The 21,821-nt window shown below is 44.7% G+C and overlaps 1 protein-coding gene across 1 annotated transcript in view; it reads left to right on the forward strand.

Annotated features, from left to right (window-relative positions):
* cpb2 (carboxypeptidase B2 (plasma)) overlaps positions 1 to 21,821 on the forward strand; it is a 53,715-nt gene that overhangs the window by 20,862 nt on the left and 11,032 nt on the right. The gene's annotated exons all lie outside the window — the stretch shown is intronic.

Consider the following 21,821-nt stretch of genomic DNA (forward strand, 5'->3'; position numbering starts at 1 on the left):
AGTTATTACCAGTAATAAGTGAAACCATTCAGTCCAAACAAGCCACAGCAATAGGTTTAATGAATGAAATGCTATAGAAAAAGATGGCAATCTAGTCAAAATGATCCAGGAAGATCGAGAGAGGGGAGTTTAAAAAGAGAGTTGGAACCACTGGCAAAGAGACAGCAGCAGAGCACACCTGGAAAGAGGAGTTTTGGTAGGGTGTATTAATAGTGATAAGGAAGATTAGTTTTGGTAAGAGCACATTTCCACATCTCCAACAGCGGAGCACACGATCAGAAAGCAAAATCGTAGTGTGACGTCAAGGGAAGCAAGTAGGTGATTGGCTGGGTGAGCAGCATGAGAGGGGAGAGAGAGTGGCGAGGCATAGGGAGTTAGTCAGTGAGTATCTGGTGGGTACTTTTTTACTTGCTTATTTTCTTTTTTTTCTGCTGAATTTTATTTTTAATATTTCTCTAACATTTAAGTCTATCTACTAAGTAGAAGCTAAAATATCAGTAGTCAGTAGGTGATTACCCATTTGTTTGTTCTATTTATAAGATTTTTATTGCGTTTATTTAGCTTCCAATTTTTAGTGCAGTAAATAAATAATTTGAGGCATGGCAGGGCTGCTCAAACTCGTCGAATGCATCTCCTGTGCTATGTGGGAGCTCCAAAATGCTTCCCGCACCCTGGAGAAATGTTTGTGCAGAAAGTGTCGTCAATTGCAGCAGCCTGAGCTGCAGGTTTTGGAACATGAGCAGCAGCTAGCGACACTGCAGTGCATTCATGAGGATGAGAGCTAGGTGAATAGCATGTTTATCGATGTGGTCACCCCACAGATTAAGAGTACGCAAGAAGACAGGCAGTCAAAAAGAAACAGGCAGGTAGTGCAGGAGACCCCTGAGTGCATCTCACTCTCCAACAGGTATTCAGTTCTGACTACTGATGAGAGTGATAGTTCACCTGGGGAGTGCAGCCAGAGCCAAGTCCATGGCACCACGGGTGGCTCAGCTGCACAAGGGGTACAGGGAAGACTGGAAGGGTCATAGTGATAGGTAATTCAATAGTCAGGGGAACAGACAGGCATTTCTGTGGCCACAGACATGAATCCAGGATGGTGTATTGCCCCCTTGGTGCCAGGGACAAGGATGCCACTGAGTGTCTGGAGAGAATCCTGAAGGGGGAGGGTGAACAGCCAGCAGTCGTGGTCCACATCGGAACCAACGACATGGGTAGAAAGAGGGATGTGGTCCTGCAATCAGAATTTAGGGAGCTAGGTAAGAAATTAGTCAGCAGGACCTCAAAAGTAGTCATCTCCGGTTTGCTCCCAGTGCCATGCGCAAGTGAGTATAGAAATAGACAGATGAATGCATGGCTGGAAAGATGGTGCAGGAGGGAGGGCTTTAGATTCCTGGGATATTGGGACCGGCTCTGGGAGAGATGGGACCTGTACAGGCTGGATGGGTTGCACCTGAACAGAGATGGGACTGAGTTCCTTGCGGGACATTTTGCTAGTGCTGTTGGAGAGGATTTAAACTAGTTGGGCAGGGGGATGGGGACCTGAGGGTGGGCTCAGTTGGGACAAAATCAGAAATGAAAATGGAAGGCAGAAAATTAATGGAAGAGTCTGGAAGACAGAGGAAACAAAGGTTAGAAGATTAAAAAAAAGAGTTTGGCAGTGCTCAAGGGTATCTATTTCAATGCAAGGAGTATAGCAAATAAAGCAGATGAGCTGAGGGCACAGACTGACACGTGGCAGTATGATATCATAGCTATTACAGAAACATGGCTTAAGGAGGGACAGGAATGGCAGCTCAACGTTCCTGGTTACAAGGTTTTCAGACGCATTAGGGAGGGGGATAAGAAAAGAGGGGGAGTGGCAATTCTGGTCTGGCCTACATGTGACTCCAGATCCACAGCAATGTGGTTGACTCTTAAATGGCCTAGGCAGCCACTCAGTTCTACCAAAACACTAGAGAAAAGTCTAAAAGGATCACCTGGCATCGACCTAGGCACCAGAAATGACAACGGCAAACCCAGCCCTGTCGACCCTGCAAAGTCCTCCTTACTAACATCTGGGGCCTTGTGCCAAAGTTGGGAGAGCTGTCCCACAGACTAGTCAAGCAACAGCTTGACATAGTCATACTCACAGAATCATACCTTACAGACAATGTCCCAGACACTGCAATCACCATCCCCGGGTACGTCCTGTCCCACGGCAGGACAGACCCACCAGAGGTGGTGGCACAGTGGTATACAGACTGAAGGGAGTTGCCTTGGGAGTCCTCAACATCGACTCTGGATCCCATGAAGTCTCATGGTATCAGGTCAAACATGGGCATGGAAACCTCCTACTGATTACCACCTACCGCCTTCCCTCAGCTGATGACTCAGTACTCCTCCATGTTGAACACCACTTGGAGGAAGCACTGAGGGAGGCAAGGGCACAGAATGTACTCTGGGTGGAGGACTTCAATGTCCATCACCAAGAGTGGCTTGGTAGCACCACTACTGGGCCAGTCCTGAAGGACATAGCTGCAAGACAGGGGGCTGAATTTGCTGTGCCCACTGCCGGTGTTGGAGGCGGGAGAAAAAACAGCGGGCTGCTCATGTTGTGGAGCCGCCGCAATCTTCCATTTAGCAGCTCATTTAAATAGCTGGGACGGCCCCACCCCAATCACATGGAGAGGGTGGGCTGCCCGTCCCCAGCACTGTGTGCAGGCGCTGATGTCAGTTTTAAAGGGCTGTCAGCCCTACCGGGAAATTTAAATATTTAAAGGTAAAGTAAACAAAAATAAATAAATACATTTCTTTTGCCCCTGTCCCACCACCCCCCTTAACAATTAAATTAATTATTTTCCCCTCCCCTCCCGCCCCCCACAAAACACAGACCTTGTCCATCTGACCTTCCCCCTGTAAACTGCACCAACTTTAAACTCCAACCCTTCCCACCATCCCCAACACCTATGACATTAATTTGACCCCATTCCTGCACCTCCTGCACTAATAAACATATCTTCTCTCCCCTCCCCACCAGTTTGCTGCCTCATTTCTCCAGACGGGGATCCGAAGGCACAGAAGTGCCGGTCACCGGGCCGATGATCGCAACGGGACATCAGGCGGTGACATGAGCGTCATTAATTCATTCATTTTAATGTATTTAAATATTCAAATTGGGGTCCGGTCGCCATGCGGTGGGAGGGCCGCCACGAGGACTCGCCGCCACCAGTGTTATCGGGCCGGGCCCTCCCAGCGTCGGGGTGGTGGTGGCCCTCTCCTTGAGGCATCTTCAGGCCCCCCGCCGCCACGGAACCCGACGTTTGGCAGAGAACTAAATCCAGCCGTGGGTCTGCAGCAGGTGGTGAGGGAGCCAACAAGAGGGAAAAGCCTACTTGACCTCATCCACACCAATTTACCTGTTGCCAATGCAACTGTCTATGACAGTATAGATAAGAGTGACCACCACACAGTCCTTGTGGAGACAAAGTCCCATCTCCACACTGAGGATACCCTGCATCGTGTTGTGTGGCACTATCACCATGCTAAATGGGACAGATTTCAAACAGATCTGGCAACTCACAACTGGGCATCCAAGAGGTGCTGTGGGCCATCAACAGCAGCAGAATTGTGCTCAACCATAATCTGTAACCTCATGGCCAGACATATCCCCCACTCTACCATTACCATCAAGCCGGGGGATCAACCCTGGTTCAAGAGTGCAGGAGGCATCCCAGGAGCAGCACCAGGCAAACCTAAAAATGAGGTGTCACCATGGTGAAGCTACAACACAGGATTACATGCATGCCAAACAGCAGAAGCAGCATGCAATGGACAAAGCTAAGCAATCCCACAAGCAACAGATCAGATCCAAATTCTGCAGTCTTGCCACATCCAGTCGTGAATAGTAGTTATAGTCTTAAGTTTTACTACTTTTGGGTTAATTTTAGGATCTTATAAAGGACAAATTGGACACAGGGTTGGGCTGAACCACAAATTTGTTTAACAAAACAAAATTCCATACGAATTGAAATTTTGATCAGAAATTCCAACTCCAGTTTATAACTTCGAACATATGCTTATTTCCATTTCTGTCCTCCTTTAACAAGGTCACATGGTGGACAATTAAACAACTAACAGGAGGAGGAATCTCCACAAACATCCCCATCCTCAATGATGGGGAAACCCAGCATAGAAGAAACATAGAAACGAAGAAACACAGAAACTTAGAAACATAGAAAATAGGAGCAGGAGTAGGCCATTCGGCCCTTCGAGCCCGCTCCGCCATTCATTATGATCATGGTTGATCATCCAACTCAGTAACCTGTTCCCGCTTTCCCCCATACCCTTTGATCCCTTTAGCCCCAAGAGCTATATCTAACTCCTTTTTGAAAACATACAATGTTTTGGCCTCAACTGCTTTCTGTGCTGGCGTATTCCACAGGCTCACCACTCTCTGGGTGAAGAAATTTCTCCTCATCTCAGTCCTGAAAGGTTTACCCCCTATCCTGAGACTATGACCCCTGGTTCTGGACTCCCCCATCGGGAACATCCTTCCTGCATCTAGCCTGTCAAGTCCTGTTAGAATTTTATAGGTTTTTATGAGATCCCCCCTCACTCTTCTGAACTCCAGTGAATATAATCCTAACCGACTCAATCTCTCCTCATACGTCAGTCCTGCCATCCCAGCACATCAGTGCAAAAGACAAGGCTGAAGCATTCGCAACCATCTTGAGCCAAAAGTGCTGAGTGGATGATTCATCTCGGCCTCATCCTGAGATCCCCAGCAGCACAGATGTCAGTCTTCAGCCAATCACTCACGTGATATCAAGAAACGACTGAAGGCACTGGACACTGTAAAGGCTATGGGCCCTGACAATATTCCAGCAATAGTACTTAAGACTTGTGTTCCAGATCTTGCCATGCCCCTAGACAAGCTGTTCCAGTACAACTACAACACTGGCACCCGACAATGTGGAAAATTGCCCAGGTATGTCCTGTACACAAAAAGCAGGACAAGTCCAACCCGGCCAATTACCGCCCATCAGTCTACTCTCAATCATCAGTAAAGTGATGGAAGGTGTCACCAACAGTGCCATTAAGTGGCACTTACTCAGAAATAACCTGCTCACTGGTGCTCAGTTTGGTTTTCGCCAGGGCCACTCAGCTCCTGACATTACAGCCTTGGTTCAAACATGGATAAAAGAACTTAACTGAAGAGGTGATGTGAGAGTGACTGCCCTTGACATCAAGGCAACATTTGACCAAGTATGGTATCAAGGAGCCCTAGAAAAACTGGAGTCAACAGGTATTGGGGGAAAACTCTCCACTGGTTGGAGTCATACCTAGCACAAAGGAAGATGGCTGTGGTTGCTGGAGGTCAATCATCTCAGCTCCAGGACATCACTGCAGGAGTTCCTCAGGGTAGTGTCCTAGGCCCAAACATCTTCATCTGCTTCATCTATGACCTTCCTTCAATCATAAGGTCAGAAGTGGGGATGTTCGCTGATGATTGCACAATGTTCAGCAGCATTCGCGACTCCTCAGATACTGAAGCAGTCCGTGTCCATATGCAACAAGACCTGGTCAACATTCAGGATTGGGCTTATAAGTGGCAAGTTAGTTTCATGCCACACAACTGCCAGGAAATGGCCATCTCCGACAAGAGAGAATCCAACCATCTCTCCTTGACATTCAATGGCATTACCATCGCTGAATCCCCCAATATCAACATCCTGCGGGTTACCATTAACCAGAAATTGAACTGGACCAGCCATATAAGTACTGTGGTTACAAGAATAGGTCAGAGGCTGGGAATTCTGTGGCGAGTAACTCACCTCCTGACTCCCCAAAGCCTTTCCAACATCTACAAGGCACAAGTCAGGAGTGTGATGAAATACTCTTCACTTGCCTGGATGGGTGCAGCTCCAACAACACTCAAGAAGCTTGACACCATCCAGAACAAAGCAGCCTGCTTGACTGGCACCCCATCCACCACCTTCAACATTCACTCCCTCCACCACCAACGCACAATGCAGCAGTGTATACCATCTACAAAATGCACTGCAGCAACTCACCAAGGTTCCTTCGACAGCACCTTCCAAACCCACGACCTCTACCACATAGAAGGACAAAGGCAGCAGATGCATGGGAACACCACCACCTGCAAGATCCCCTCCAAGTCATACACTATCCTGACTTGGAACTATATCGCCGTTCCATCACTGTTGCTGGGTCAAAATCCTGGAACTCCCTTCCTAACAGCACTGTGGGTGTACCTACCTCACATGGACTGCAGCGGTTCAAGAAGGCAGCTCACCACCACCTTCTCAAGGGCAGTTAGGGATGGGCAGTAAAGGTTGGCCTGGCCAGCGACGGCCACATCCCATGAAAGAATAAATAAACCAAAAATCAGCAGAGAAAAAGTATTGGAGAAACTTAAGGGACTAAAGGCCAACAAATCCCCAGGACCTGAAGGTTTTAAAAGAGGTAGCTGCAAAAGATAGTAGATGTGCTGATTATAATTTTCCAAAATTCCCTAGATTCTAGAACAGTCACAGTGGATTGGGAGTTAGCAAGTGGAACACCATTATTCAGTAAATGAAGGAGAGAGAAAACAGGGAACTACAGGCCAGTTAGCCTGACATCAGTCATTGGGAAAATGCTGGAATGTATTATTAAGGACCTCTAACAGTGCTGGGGCCTCAGCTATTTACAATCTATATTAATGACACAGACAGAGAATCTGAGAGTAATGTATCTAAGTTTGTTGATGATACAAAGCTAGGTGAGAATGCAAGCTGTGAGAAGGACACACAAGAGGATGCAAAGAGATATAGACAGGTTAACTGAGTGGACAGCAAGGTGGCAGATGGAGTATAGAGTATAAAGTGTGAGGTTATTCACTTTGATAGTAAGAATAGAAAAGCAGAATTTTTTTTAAAAGGCGTGCAACTTCTAAATGTTGATGTTCAGAGGAACTTGAGTGTTGAGTCATAGAGTCATATATGGCACAGAAAGAGGCTATTCGGCCCATCAAGTCCATGCTGGCTCTCCGCTGACCAATCCAGTTAGTCCCACTCCCCCACCCGATTCCCATAGCTCTGCAAGTTTATTTCCTTCAAGTGGCCATCCAATTTCCTTTTGAAATCATTGGTTGTCTCCGCTTCCACCACCCTGTCCTTACACCCTTTCTTGAATAAGCATGTCACATTGCCACTCTCCAATCCTCCGGCACTTCCCCCATATCCAGGGAAGATTGGAAGTTTATGGCAAGCCCTTCTGTTATCTCCATCCCCACTTTCTTTAGCAATCTGGGATGCAAGCCATCCAGACCAGTTAATTTATCTACTCAAAGCATAGACAGCCTTTTCAGTACTTGCTCCCTCTCAATTTTTACCCTACCCATTGCTCTCTCTGCTTCTACAGATATTTTGTCAGATTCCTCTTCCTTAGTAAACACTTTAGTATAAGGGGTTGAAAGGGTTAACGTTTGGGACCGGGTGAGTAAGACTTCCCACTGTGATGATGTCAGAGATCACATGTGTAAGAGACTCGAAGGACAGAAGAAGCATCGTGTCAGCAGATGGTTAGACATGCTTAAGTGAAAATGTATATAGTTCCTGTAATGTACTAAATAAGTTATTGTTTAAACTAACCAAAGCCTCAGAAATGTATGCAAGCCAGACCAACCAATTGCTGATAGCAATATACAACAAACACCAATACAAAGTACTCATTAAGTATTCTAGCCTGGCCCTGCACCTCTAAGCATATATTACCCTCTTTGTCCCTAATAGGCCCCACTCTACCTCTTATTACCCACTTACTATTTACATGCCGGTAGAAGATTTTTGGGTTCCCTTTTATGTTGACTACCATTCTATTCTCATATTCTCTCTTTGCCAGTCTTATTTTCTTCTTCACCTCCCCTCTCAACTTATTGTATATGGCCTGGTTCTCACTTGATGAAGTCATCTAAAATGCATCTTACACTCTTTTTTTGTTTAATCTTATTCTCTATCTCCCTCGTCAACCAAGGAGCCCTTTTCTTGGTTCCCCTACCTTTCACTCTTGTTGGAATGTACCTAGCCTGTATCTGAAGCATCTATTCTTTAAAGATAACCCATTGTTCCATTACAGCTTTTCCTGTCAGTCTTTGGTGCCATTTTACCCTGGCTAGATCCCTTCTCATTGCGTGGAAATTAGCCCTCTTCCAATCTCACCATTCTACCTATTCCTTTCATTTCTGCATTACTAGTCTAAACCTTATGATACAATGATCACTCTTATCCAAGTGCTCTCCAACAGACACTTGGCCCACCTCATTTCCCAGCACCTAATCTCCTTTCTAGTTGGGCTGAGAACATACTGATTAAGGAAGCCTTCCTGAACACATTTCAGAAATTCCTCTTGCTCCTTACCCTTTACTCTAAAGACCTGTACAAGGAACACAAAGTTAGCGTGCAGGTACAGCAAGCAATTAGGCATGTTGGCCTTTGTTGCAAGGGGATTGGAGTGCAAGAATAAGGAAGTCTTGCTACAATTTTACAGGGCTTTGATGAGACTACACCTGGAGGACTGTGCAGAGTTTTGGTTTCCATATTTAAGGAAGGATATACTTGCTTTGGAGACAATGTAGTAAGAGTTCAATAGATTGGTTCCTGGGATGAGAGGGTTGTCTTATGATGAAAGGCTGAGTAAATTAGGTCTATACTCTCTGGAGTTTAGAAGAATGAGAGGTGATCTCGTTGAAACATGCAAGATTCTGAAAGCGCTTGACCAGGATAGACACTGAAAGCTTGTTTCCCCTGGCTGGAGAATCTATAACATGGGGACACAGTCTCAGGATAAGGACTGAGATGAGAAAAATAAATTTCGTTCAAAGGATTGTGAATCTTTGGAATTCTCTACCCCAGAGGGTTGTGGATCATTGCAAATATCTAAGTCTGAGATAGACAGATTTTTGATCTCTCAAGGAATCAAGGGACATGGAGAGTGGGTGGGAAAGTGAAGTTGAGGCAGAAGATCAGCCAGGATCATACTGAATGGCAGAGCAGGCTCAAAGGGCCGTATGGTCTACTCCTGCTCCTATTTCTTATGTTTCCTTAGGTTTCTAGGACAAACATTGCCACTGAGTCAGTGCTGATGAATCAGTGGCCTAAAGCTCATGCCCAAGTCTATTGGTATAGCTGCTGATGTGGTCCAACAACAGCTAACTTGATTAGCATGAATATATTGACTGAAGTTTTAGTCGCTGACGTTAGTATGTGCCAGTCCAGCTGGTCGATTCCAGAGTTGGGTGATCGAAATTGGAGAAGATTGAGTGAAGCCCTGGGCCACGAAGAGAAGAAATTACAGCAATATCAGAAAGTACTAGCAAGAGAGAATAAAATATTGATAGAGGGAGGTATATGCAGAAAGAGTAAGTAAAATACTGGCAGGAAGAATATTGAAAGAAAACCTAATACAGGAAGTTATAACAAAATTAAATACTAGGAGGAGAAACCAAACTAAATGCTGAGAGGTGGAAAGTGTTATCAGGAAATAATTAGACAGAAATAAGAAAAATTAAACATAATATTGATAAAGAGAAAAGCAGAAGAAGAAAGCAAGAAGTGAACAAAGAGTGATACAAATTGAAACTGAAGTAGAGGTATAGAACCATTGAATGGTTACAGCACAGAAGGAGGCCCTTCGGCCCATCATGTCCTTGCCAGCTCTCTGCAAGAGCGATTTATCTAGTGGACGAAAGAGAGTTGGCAGACTTATCAGTACCCTAAACCATTGAGCTGGCATCAAAGGCTTTGAGAACTTTCTGTTGGAGGTTTGTCCAAGAAAGTTTGATGTGGCGAATCTTAGCCGAAGAAAAGTTTGAGAAGGAGCATGGCTGATCAAGAATATGAATAAAGATGGCCTGATACGCACGTTTGTAGGAGTCTTTCTCCAAAGAACAAACTGACTTCATTTAGTGCAGCAGCACAGTGGCCCAAGGAACAGAAAGAAAGATGCTATTAGGGAGGGGTGAAGAAAGGAAAAGGGAAAAGTGAGAATAAGCGAGACACAGACAAACCCAATGTGTTGAGCTTAAGAACATGAGAACATTAGAAATAGGAGCAGTAGGTCATTCAGGCCCTCGAGCCTGCTCCACTATTCAACAAGATCATGGCTGATCTTCTATCTTAACTCCACCTTCCCCCACTATCCCTTTAGTTAATTTTGATTCTTTTAGTATCCAAAAATCTATTGACTTTTCTCTTTAATGTACTCAACGACTAAGCATCCACAACACTCTGGGGCAGAGAATTCCAAAATTCCACAACCCTTTGAGTGAAGAAATGTCTCCTCAATACAGTCCTCAATGACCAATCCCCTTTTTCTGAGACTGTCATAGAGTCATAGAGAGTCATTTGCGGCACAGAGGAGGCCATTTAGCCCATCAAGTCAATGCTGGCTCTCCATAAAGCAAATCAGTAAGTCCCAAATTCCCCCCCCCCTATCTCCATAGCCCTGCATGTTTATTTCCTTCAAGTTCCCATCAATCTCCTTTCAAAATCACTGATTGTCTCCGCTTCCACCGCCCTTGTAGGCAGCGAGTTCCAGGTCATTACCATTTAAAGTGTAAAAAAGTTATTCCTCACATTCCCTTTGCAGCTCTTGCCCAAAACCTTCAATCTATGTCTCTTGATCCTTGTACCATTAAATAATGGGAACAGCTTTTCTTTGTTTACCTTATCCAAACCTGTCATAATTTTGTACACCTCTATCAAATCTCCCCACAATCTCCTTTGCTCCAAGAAGAACAATCCCAGCCTCTCCAACCTAACCTTGTTGCTAAAATCCTTCATCCCTGGAACCATTCTGGTAAATTTCCTCTGCACACTCTCAAGGAACCTCACATCCGTTCTAAAGAGTGGTGACCTGAACTGGATGCTATACTCTAGTTGTGGCCTAACCAGAGCTTCGTAAAGTTTCAGCAAAACATCCCTGCTTTTATACATAATACTTTTATTTTATGAAGCCCAAGATCCTATATGCTTTGCTGACCACTCTCTCAATATGTCCTGCCACCTTGAAAAATCTAGGCACATGCACTCCCAGGTTCCTCGAACCCTGCAGACTCATGGTAGAGGTCACATGACTACAGCAAGCCAGGAGGCACATTAATGCAAAATTGCATTTCTATCCCAAACATCCCCCTTTTCATACAAAAAAAACAAAAAAATTTTTGCATGCATTATCATTTACACTGTGAGTTTCCCAAGTATGCACACAACTAAGGGTACAACTGTAATCATGGGTGACTTTCATCTACATATAGATTGGTCAAGCCAAATTAGCAATAATACTGTGGAGGAGGATTTCCTGGATTGTGTACGTGATGGATTGTTAGAGCAATACGTTGAGGAACCAACCAGAGAACAGGCTATCCTAAACTGGGTATTGTGCAATGAGAAAGGACTAATTAACAACATTGTTGTGCGGGGTCCCTTGGGGAGGAGCATGATAGAATTCTTCATGAAGATGGAGAGTGAAGTGGTTGAATCCGAAACTAAGGTCCTGAATCTAAATAAAGGAAACTACGAAGGTATGAGGTGCGAGTTGGCTATGGTAGATTGGGGAACTTTACTAAAAGGGTTGATGGTGGATAGGCAATGGATAATATTTAGAGAACGTGTGCATGAATTACAACAATTATTCATTCCTGTCTGGTGGAAAAATAAAACCGGAAAGGTGGCTCAACTGTGGCTTACAAAGAAATTAGGGATAGTATTAGATCCAAAGAGGGGGCATATAAAATTGACAGAAAAAGCAGCAAGTCTGAGGATTGGGAGCAGTTTAGCAAAGGAGGGCAAAGAGCTTGATTAAGCGGGGGGAAATAGAGTATGAGAGTAAACTTGCGGGGAACATAAAAATTGAGTGTAAAAGCTTCTATAAATATGTGAAGAGAAAAAGATTAGTGAAGACAAATGTATGTCCCTTACAGTCAGAAACGGGGGAAATTATAATGGGGAACAAAGAAATGGCAGAACAATTAAACACATACTTTGGTTCTGTCTTCACAAAGGAGGACACAAATTAACTTCTTGAAATGTTAGGGAACCAAAGGTCTAATGAGAGGGAGGAACTGAAGGAAATCAGTATTAGTAAAAAAGATAGTGCTGGGGAAATTAATGTGGTTAAAGGCTGACAAATCCCCAGTGCCTGATAATCTACATTCCAGAGTACTAAAGGAAGTGGCCCTGGAAATAGTGGATGCATTGGTGGTCATCTTCCAGAATTCTACAGACTCTGGAGCAGTTCCTACAGATTGGAGGGTGGCAAATGTAACCCCACTGTTTAAAAAAGGAGGGAGAGAAAAAACAAGGAATTACAGCCCAGTTAGCCTTACATCAGTAATGGGGAAAATGCTAGAATCTATTATAAAGGATGTGATAGCAGAACACCTGGAAAGCATAAACAGGATTGGACAAAGTCAGCATGGGTTTATGAAAGGGAAATCATGCTTAACAAATCTACTGTAGATAAGAGAGAACCAGTGGATGTGGTGTATTTGGATTTTCAGAAGGCTTTTGATAAGATCCTACATAAGAGTTGAGTGTGAAAAATTAAAGCACATGTGATTGGGGGTAATATACTGGCATGGATAGAGAGTTGGTTGACTGACAGGAAACAGAGAGTAGGAATAAATAGGTCTTTTTCCGGGTGGCAGGCAGTAGTAGCTAGTGGGGTACCGCAGGGATCAGTGCTTGGCCCCGGCTAGTCACAATATATATGAATGACTTGGGTGAGGGAACTAAATGTAACATTTCCAAGTTTGCAGACGAAACAAAGCTGGAGGGGAATGTGAGCTGTGAGGAGGATGCAAAGAGGCTCCAATGTGATTTGGACAAGTTGGGTGAGTGGGCAAATGCATGGCAGATACAGTATAATGTGGATAAATGTGAGGTTATCCACTTTGGTTGTAAAAACAGAAAGGCAGATTATTATCTGAATAGTGATAGATTGGGAAAGGGGGAGGTGCCCACGAGACATGGGTGTCCTTGTACACCAATCGCTGAAAACAAGCAGTCAGGTGTAGCAAGCAATTAAGAAGGCAAATGGTATGTTGGCCTTCATTGCAAGAGGATTTGAGTACAGGAGCAAGGATGTCTTACTGCAGTTATACAGGGCCTTGGAGTATTGTGTGCAGTTTTGGTCTCCTTATCTGAGGAAGGATGTTCTTGCCATGGAAGGAGTACAAAGAAGATTTACGAGGCTGTTTCCTGGGATGGCAGGATTGACGTATAGGGGGAGATTGGGTTGACTAGGCCTAAATTCACTAGAGTTTAGAAGAATGAGTGAGGGGATCTCATAGAAACCTATAAAATTGTAACATGACTAGACAGGCCAGTTGCAGGGAGGATGTTCCCGATGGCTGGGGAGTCCAGAACCAGGGAACACAGTCTCATGATAAGGGATATCCATTTAGAACCGAGATGAGGAGAAATTTCTTCACTCAGAGGGTGGTGAACCTATGGAATTCTCTACCGCAGAAGGCAGTGAAGGCCAAGTCATTAAATATATTCAAGAAGGAGATCGATATATTTCTTAATGCCAAAGGGATAAAGGGATATGGAGAGAAAGCAGGAACAGGGTACTGAATTAGTCGATCAGCCATGATCATTTTTAAATGGCAGAGCAGGCCCAAAGGGCTGAAATGTCCTACTCCTGCTCCTATTTTCTATGTTTCAACTGTTCTCATGCATTAGTAGTTTGTCATTCTTGTCAGTCTCTGCACATGCATTGCACACATAGTCATTAAATTGTGCCGTTCTCTTAATGGTACATGTGCACGTTGTCGTCGGTTGATCATTTGGTTGATTTTACTCCTCTAGCCAGTGTCACTTGTTGCTGCGGTTGTTGTTCCATTTCTATTGTTGGGGTGCTGTGGACCTCTGGGACTGATGGTTGTTCTGTGATCTGTGCAGTCAGTGAGTTCACATCTTTCTGATTGGCTGCCTGCTGTGATGGAACAGCTTCTCCAGTTGTGCGTATGTGCCTACGGTTGTGATGGTATATCTAGCTGTTCACTTCCACTGCATACAATCGAGGTGACAACTGCTCTTCGCAGGTCCCAAGTTGCCACTTGGACTGACTCTTGTTGAGAATGCTGAAGGTTTGTACCCTGACTGGTTCTCCAATGCTCAATTCTGGCAATGGTTTGGCAGTTTTGTCAAAGTGAAATTTGGCTTTCTGCTGTTTCACCTTGATGTTGTCACTCACACCTGTTACCGCTTCTGGCTTCAGTAGTTTTTTTGCTATTGGAACAGTAGTTTGGGTGCGACGTGACATTAGTCTTTGTACCGGACTACTTTCCATGCCTTCGGTAGGTGTGTTTCTCCACTTGAGGATTGCCTTGTATACATCTGTACCAGATTTGCTCGATTTCTTTATGATTCCTTGGGCGAATTTCAATGCCCCCTCATCCTTTCCATTTGACTGGGAATAGTGTAGAGATGAACCAAGGTGCTGAATTTCCCAATCCTTGATGAAGCGGCTGAATTCATCACTCGTGAACTGAGGGCCATTGTCGCTCATCACAATGTCTGGGATGCCGTAATGACCGCATTCTACAATCTCACCAGTAGTCTTTGAGGTCGGCTGATCTACCTCCCAGTAGCCTATGGTAACTGGATAATCAGTTCCTGCAAGAGTGAAGAGGTCTGCTCCCAGCTTCATCCATGGTCTGTCTGGGATGTCATGTGTCTTCAGCGGCTCTTTCACTTGTTTAGCTTGGTACTCGTTACACACACTACACTGGCTGATGTGGTCCTTGATTTCATTGCTCATGTTTGGTCAGTAGAGCACTTCTCTTGCCTTCCTCAAACTCAACTCAATTCCTTGGTGGCTTGCACGGATGCGCTTTAGCATCTCTCCTCTCATCTCCTTCGGGATAATGACTCTATTTCCTTTGTACAAGACGCCATCTTGGGCTGTGAGTTCATCTCTGTATGCCCAATATGCTCCTGTGACCACAGGAGTGTCCTTGATACAGTCAGGCCATCCTTTCATCACTACTTCTTGCAGCACTTGGAGAGTTGCATCTTATTGGGAGTTTGCTTGATTTGAGCAAGGCGCATGTCTGTCAGATTCAATGTTTCTGCTGGGTTGATGACTTCCAGAGCATATCGAGCTGCAGCTTCACGTTGGATCTGGAAGATTTCACACTCTATCGTAGTATCCTCTGCTTTCTTCATAGGGAGTGCTGCTCTCGACAGCATACCAGCAATGTACATCTGTTTCCCTTGCTTGTATGTCACAGAGAATGTTACTCTCTGTAACTGGAGTACATTCTTTGCAGATGCTTTGGAGCAGATAGTAGTGGCTTGAGAAAAATGCTTTGAAGTGGCTTGTGGTCGGACTCGACTGTCACTTTGTCTCTTCCAAGTAGATATTGATGAAAATGTTCACAAGCAAAGACAATGACCAGGCACTCTTTCTCAATCGGAGCGTACCATCGTTCTATTTGCATTAATGTCCTGGATGCAAATGCAACTGGTTGTTCTTGCTGCATTAGGGTTGCTCCAAGTTCTGCCTCACTGGCGTCACACCGCAGAGTGACTTCATCATTTACGTCATAGTATTTCAGCACTAGCAGTGCCGCCATTAGTTGCTTGATTTTAGTGAACGCTGCTTCTTGTTCTGTGCCCCAATACCACTGCACGTCCTTGGCAGTGAGTTGGCGTAATAGTTCACACTCTGACCACAAATTGGGCAAGAACTTTGCTAAATAGCTGACAAATCCAATAAATTGTTCAACTGCTTTTACATCTGTTGGTCGTCCATTGCTGCTATTGATCTCACCTTTTCGGGATCCGGATGAAGACCTTTTGAAGTCAGTACATGACCTGTGTACTTGACCTCGGGCATCTTTAATTGCAATTTGTTCTTATTCAGCTTCAGGTTCATCTGGCGAGCTCTGTCTAGAAGTCAGACTAGATTTTGATCATGGTCAGCAATGGCTTCTTCCATTGTGTCTCCATATCCATAAACTGGCAGATCATCCACTATAGCTTCCACTCCAAGAAGATCACTAACTATCTCATGCTGTCTGCATTGATACTCCTCTGGAGCCATGGAAATGCCACACGGCATGCGTAACCATCTGTATCTCCCGAACGGCGTCCAGAATGTAGTTAGAAAGTGCTGCTTTCGTCCAGCTTCACTTGCCAGTAACCATCCTTTGCATCTAGGGTAGTGAAGATTTTTGCCTTTGCAAACTGTGGCAAAATTCCTTTGATGGTTGGTATGGGGTAGTGAGATCTCTTCAGAACTTTATTTAGATCCTTTGGGTCGATGCATACTCTCAGCTTTCCAGGTTGTTTCACTACTGCCATGCTGCTATTCCATTCTGTAGGAGTTGTCACTTTCTTGATGATTCCATACTTTCCCAGCTCTTCTTTCTTGTCTTTCAGGCTAGCCTTGAGGGCCGCTGGAACTTTCTTTTTGGTCTTACCCTCTCATCGACTTTGAGATGATATTCTCCAGAGAGACATCCTAAGCTTGTAAATACATCATTGTACTCCTCTCGGATCTATTCCACGGTCAGTGGTTTAATGTGCTGCGACGCGTTGCAAATCTCTTTTTGCACGTTGAGAGTTACCAGTCCAAGCTCTCGACTTGCTCCGGCTGAAATGAGTGGCTTTTGCTTGTCGTATATGATCTGGAACTCCAGATCTTTGTTCTTGCCATTGCATTGGGCTCTCAGAGTAACTTGTCCTCTCGGCACTAGTATGGTGCCAGCATGTAGCCTCAACCTTACCTTTGAGGTCTTCATTTTTGGATCACCATGTTGAGCCACTTTGCTTAGGTCTGTGAAGGCCATAATGTTGCATTACGCACAGGTGTCTATGTGGCACTTTATGTTGGCTTGATATTCTCCTTCTGCAATCATCATTCTAACTGTCACAAACCATTTATCACCGATCGACCTGACTGAACCAACCTATTGTATGGTGTATAGTGCTTTGTCAGAATCTTCGGCTGATGTCTCTCCAGTGGCCATCTGTACCTGCTTGTTGTGCTTCCTTCTAGCCAAACACTTGTGTGTAGAATGATTCAGCTTCTTGCAGTAAGAACACTGCTCTCCCCAAGCTGGACATGCCTTCTTTTTCTGTGCGTGATGTCCTCTGCAGTATTTGCACCCTGCCCTTGATCAGTGATCTTTTTGCCCTTTCGGCCTGGAATGTCTATCAGCATAATGCAAGGCCTGGTCTGTTCTGCCATGCATTTGCTGTCACTGCTGATTTACAACCTCTGTGCTTCTGCACATGTCGATCTCTTTCCTGAGAGTAAGATTCTCCTGTCTCAGTTGATGTGCTCTCCCTGCGGGATATCTTATGCCTAATACAACCCTGTCTTTAATTAGATCATCTTTTAGTTGCACAAATCGCAGGATTCTGCGAGCTGTGTTAGTGCAGTCACATATTGATCAATGGACTCTTTTTCATCTTGGAACCTAATATTGAACACATACTGTTCATAGGTTACGTTCACTTGGGGTTCAAAGCCTTCAAGGCTTTCAAAATTTCTGCTGTTTTTTATGCTCTTCAGAGAGATTTAGGGTGGAATATACTTTGTAACAGTCTCTCCCCAATAGTGATAGAAATGTAGTTACTCTTGGCTGTTCTGGTTTGTCACTTAAATCTGCCGCAATTTCATAATTTTGTCATTGCAAATGGAAAAACTGCCAGTTTTGCTTCATAGCGCCTTTCATTTCGACCGGCGCAGGCAGAGGAAAATTTGCAGCCATTGTCTTACCCTGTGCTTTCAGATGTTCCTTTTCTGTGGCTTCTTCTGGCTTTTAACGGCTTTTAGCAATTGTGACCATTCCTGTGGCTTTTGTTGTGTAGCTGTGCTTTTCAACATCACTTCACCACTCAATCTCAGCTCCACTCTGACACCATGTTACAAGCTCACAGGACACCAGTCTGGTGTGTATTCTGACTTTAATGAAACTGACTGTCATGGCTGTCTGCAGTCAAGAGTGCCTCATTGTAGAGGTCACATGACTATGGCAAGTCAGGAGGCATATTAGTACAGTATTGCATTTGTATCCCAAACAAGGTCTATATGGCCTCTCCCCACCCCTTCTGCCAAAATGCATCACCTCACACTTCTCTGTATTAAATTCCATTTGTCCTGTTGCAGTCGATTTGAGTCATCATCACTGTTTGTCACACCTCCAAGTTTGGTATCATTGGCAAATTTTGAAACGTTACTCTCAATTCCACCATCCAAGTAATTGATATATATCAGAAAAGCAGTGGTCTTAGCATTGACCTTTGGGGAACATCACAGTCTACCATTCTCCAATCTGAAAAATAACCATTTACCCTGATTCACTGTTTTCTGTTCTTAAGCCAATTTTTTATCCAAGCTGACACTGACCCTCCAATTTCATGAGCCTCAATTTTGTTAGCCAGTCTTTCATGCGGTGCTTTGTCAAACACATTCTTAAAATCCACACAGACAACATCCATTGCATTCCCTTCATCAATCTCTATTACTACATCAAAAAATTAAATTAGTCTAGTCAAGCATGATCTGTCTTTGCAAATCCATGCTGGCTATCCTTAATTAGCTCAAACCTCTCCCAGTACCTGCTGATTGTTTTCCCTGATTAATGTTTATAAAATCTTACCCATCACTGATGTTAAACTGACTGGCCTGTAGTTACTTGGAATGTCCTTACACCCTTGAATAAGCATGTCACAATTGCCACTTCCCAATCCTCTGGCACTTTCTCCATTTCGAGGGAAGACTGGAAGAGTATGGTAAACCCTTCCGCTATCTCCACCCCCATTTCCTTTAGCAATCTTACATGCAAGCCATCCAGACCAGGTGACTTATCCACTCTAAGCAAAGCCAGCCTTTCCAGTACTCCCTGCCTCTCAATTTTCACCCCTTTCATTACCTCTACCATCTCCATTTGTACCAATATTTTGTCAACATCCTCTTCCTTAGTAAACAGCGATACAAAGTATTCATTCCAGCCTTGCCTTGCACCTCGAAGCACATATCACCTTCTTTGTCCGTAATAGGCTCCAACCTGCCTCCTAATACCTGCTTACTATTTGCATGCCTGTAGAAGATTTTTGTGTTCTGCCCAGAGCCAAGCCAGGCGTTTTGGTTATCACGGACACAAGGAACCTAGATCAAAGACGCTTAGGTTGTAACACCTAAAAGACAATGGGTTTTGCTCTGTCAGACTCTCAGATTGTAAACAGGGAGCCGTGGGCTCTAATATGCGAATTCAAGTTGCATTGGTTAATACCTGGAAACAAAGGAGGGTGCAGGTGGTTTTGCTATGGCCAGGCCATAGTGGTGGCTCCACAAATAACCCCATCCTCGATGATGGGGGAACCCAGCACATCAGTGCAAAAGATAAGGCTGAAGCATTTGCAACGATCTTCAGCCAGAAGTGCCGAGTTGATGATCCATCTCGGTCTCCTCCTGAAGTCCCCAGCATCACAGATGCCAGACTTCAGCCAATTCGATTCACTCCTCATGATATCAAGAAACGACTGAAGGCACTGGATACTGCAAAGGCTATGGGCCCTGACAGCATTCCAGCAATAGTACTGAAGACCTGTGCTCCAGAACTTGTCGCACCCCTAGTCAAGCTGTTCCAGTACAGCGACAACACTGGCATCTACCCTGAAATGTGGAAAATTGCCCATGTACGTCCTGTACACAAAAAGCATGACAAGTCCAACCCGGCCAATTACCACTCCATCAGTCTACTCTCAATGATCAATAAAGTGATGGAAGGTGTGGTTGACAGTGTTATCAAGCAGCACTTGCTTAGCAATAACCTGCTCAGTGATGCTCAGTTTGGGCTCCGCCAGGGCCACTCACCTTCTGACCTCATTACAGCCTTGGTTCAAACAGGGGCAAAAGAGCTGAACTCAAGAAGTGAGGTGAGAGTGACTGCCCATGACATCAAGGCAGCATTTGACCAAGTATGGCATCAAGGAGCCCTAACAAAACTGGAGTTAATGGGAATCAGGGGGAGAACACTCCGCTGGTTGGAGTCGTGCCTAGCACAAAGGAAGATGGTTGTGGTTATTGGAGGTCAATCATCTCAGCTCCAGGACATCACTGCAGGAGTTCCTCAGGGTAGTGTCCTAGGCCCAACCATCTTCAGCTGCTTCATCAATGACCTTCCTTCAATCATGGATGTTCACAAATGATTGCACAATGTTCAGCACCATTTGTGACTCCTCAGATACTGAAGCAGTCCGTGTAGAATTGCAGCAAGACCTGGACAATATCCAGGCTTGGGCTGATAAGTGGCATGTAACATTCGTGCCACACAAGTGCCAGGCAATGACCATCTCCAACAAGACAGAATCTAACCATTTTCCATTGAAATTCAATGGCATTATCATCGCTGAATCCCCCACTATCAGCATCCTGGTGGTTACCATTGACCAGAAACTGAACTGGAGTAGCCATATCAATAACATGGCTGCAAGAGCAGGTCAGAGGCTCGGAATCCTGAGGCGAGTAACTCACCTCTTGTCTCACCAAAGCCTGTCCACCATCTACAAGGCACAAGTCAGGAGTGTGATGGAATACTCTCCACTTGCCTGGATGGGTGCAGCTCCAAAAACACTCAAGAAGCACGACACCATCCAGGACAAAGCAGCCCGCTTGATTGGCATCCCATTTACAAACATTCACTCCCTTCACCACCGACACACAGTGGCAGCAGTGTGTACCATCGACAAGATGCACCGCAGCAAGGCTCCTTGGACAGCACCTTCCAAAACTGTGACCTCTACCACATAGAAGGCCAAGGGCAACAGATGCATGGGAACACCACCACTTGCAAGTTCCCCTCCAAGCCACACACCATCCTGACTTGGAACTATATCGCCGTTCCTCCACTGTTGCTGGGCCAAAATTCTGGAACTCCCTTCCTAACAGCACTTTGGGTGTACCTACCCCACATGGACTGCAGTGGTTCAAGAAGGCAGCTCACCACCACCTTCTCAAGGGCAATTAGGAATGTAAAATAAATGCTGGCCTGGCCAGTGACACCCACATCCCAGGAACTAATAAGAAAAAAGATGGACTCTTGAAGATTGTAAAAGGCAAATGACTATTGACTGTTGATCTGGATAAATTCCACAGGCTTTCCTAGGTCTGGAGACTGAAAGGAAGAAACTTGGACCAGCAGCTGCTGCACAGCCTAAACAGAGAGAGAGAGAGAGAGAGAGAGAGAGACCAGTGAGCTGTTTCTGAGAAAACAACTTCTGTCAGATCACTGATAGAACAAAAGGCTGCTAAGATTTGAGCTCGTTTCAAAGGCTTGAGGTTTGGGGAGGAGAAAACACCAATGGGATCACCAGAGATTGCCTCATTAATGGAAATCCAGTCGAATATGCTCAGAAGAAGTGAGCCAAGAGGACATTGGCTTTAAGAAAGACTGGGAGATCGAACCCATTGCAACTGGGAGGAGTTTGGGACTCTTAATTGCAAGGAAACCCTTTCTATGGGAACACTATGTAACTTAGAAGTGTGTGGGGCTTTTGAGTGTATTAATAAATTAATGGGAAATATCTTCCACTGTAATTTTGTGTATTAGTTACCACTAAGTACTGCTTAGTTAATGTCGATTTTTAGTTTAGTTGTCATAGTAAAATCTTAAAATGTGAAATCTTGTCATTTGATTCTTTAATTGGTCACTGGGAAGTTCATATCTTTTGTTTAAAGTTAATGGTCTCTACTGATTTTGTAACACCACACACTTGTATATTTCTTGCAACCTGTTCCACCATTCAGTGAGATCA

Source organism: Heterodontus francisci, chromosome 10 (genome assembly GCF_036365525.1).
Source record: "Heterodontus francisci isolate sHetFra1 chromosome 10, sHetFra1.hap1, whole genome shotgun sequence".
NCBI lineage: Eukaryota > Metazoa > Chordata > Chondrichthyes > Heterodontiformes > Heterodontidae > Heterodontus > Heterodontus francisci.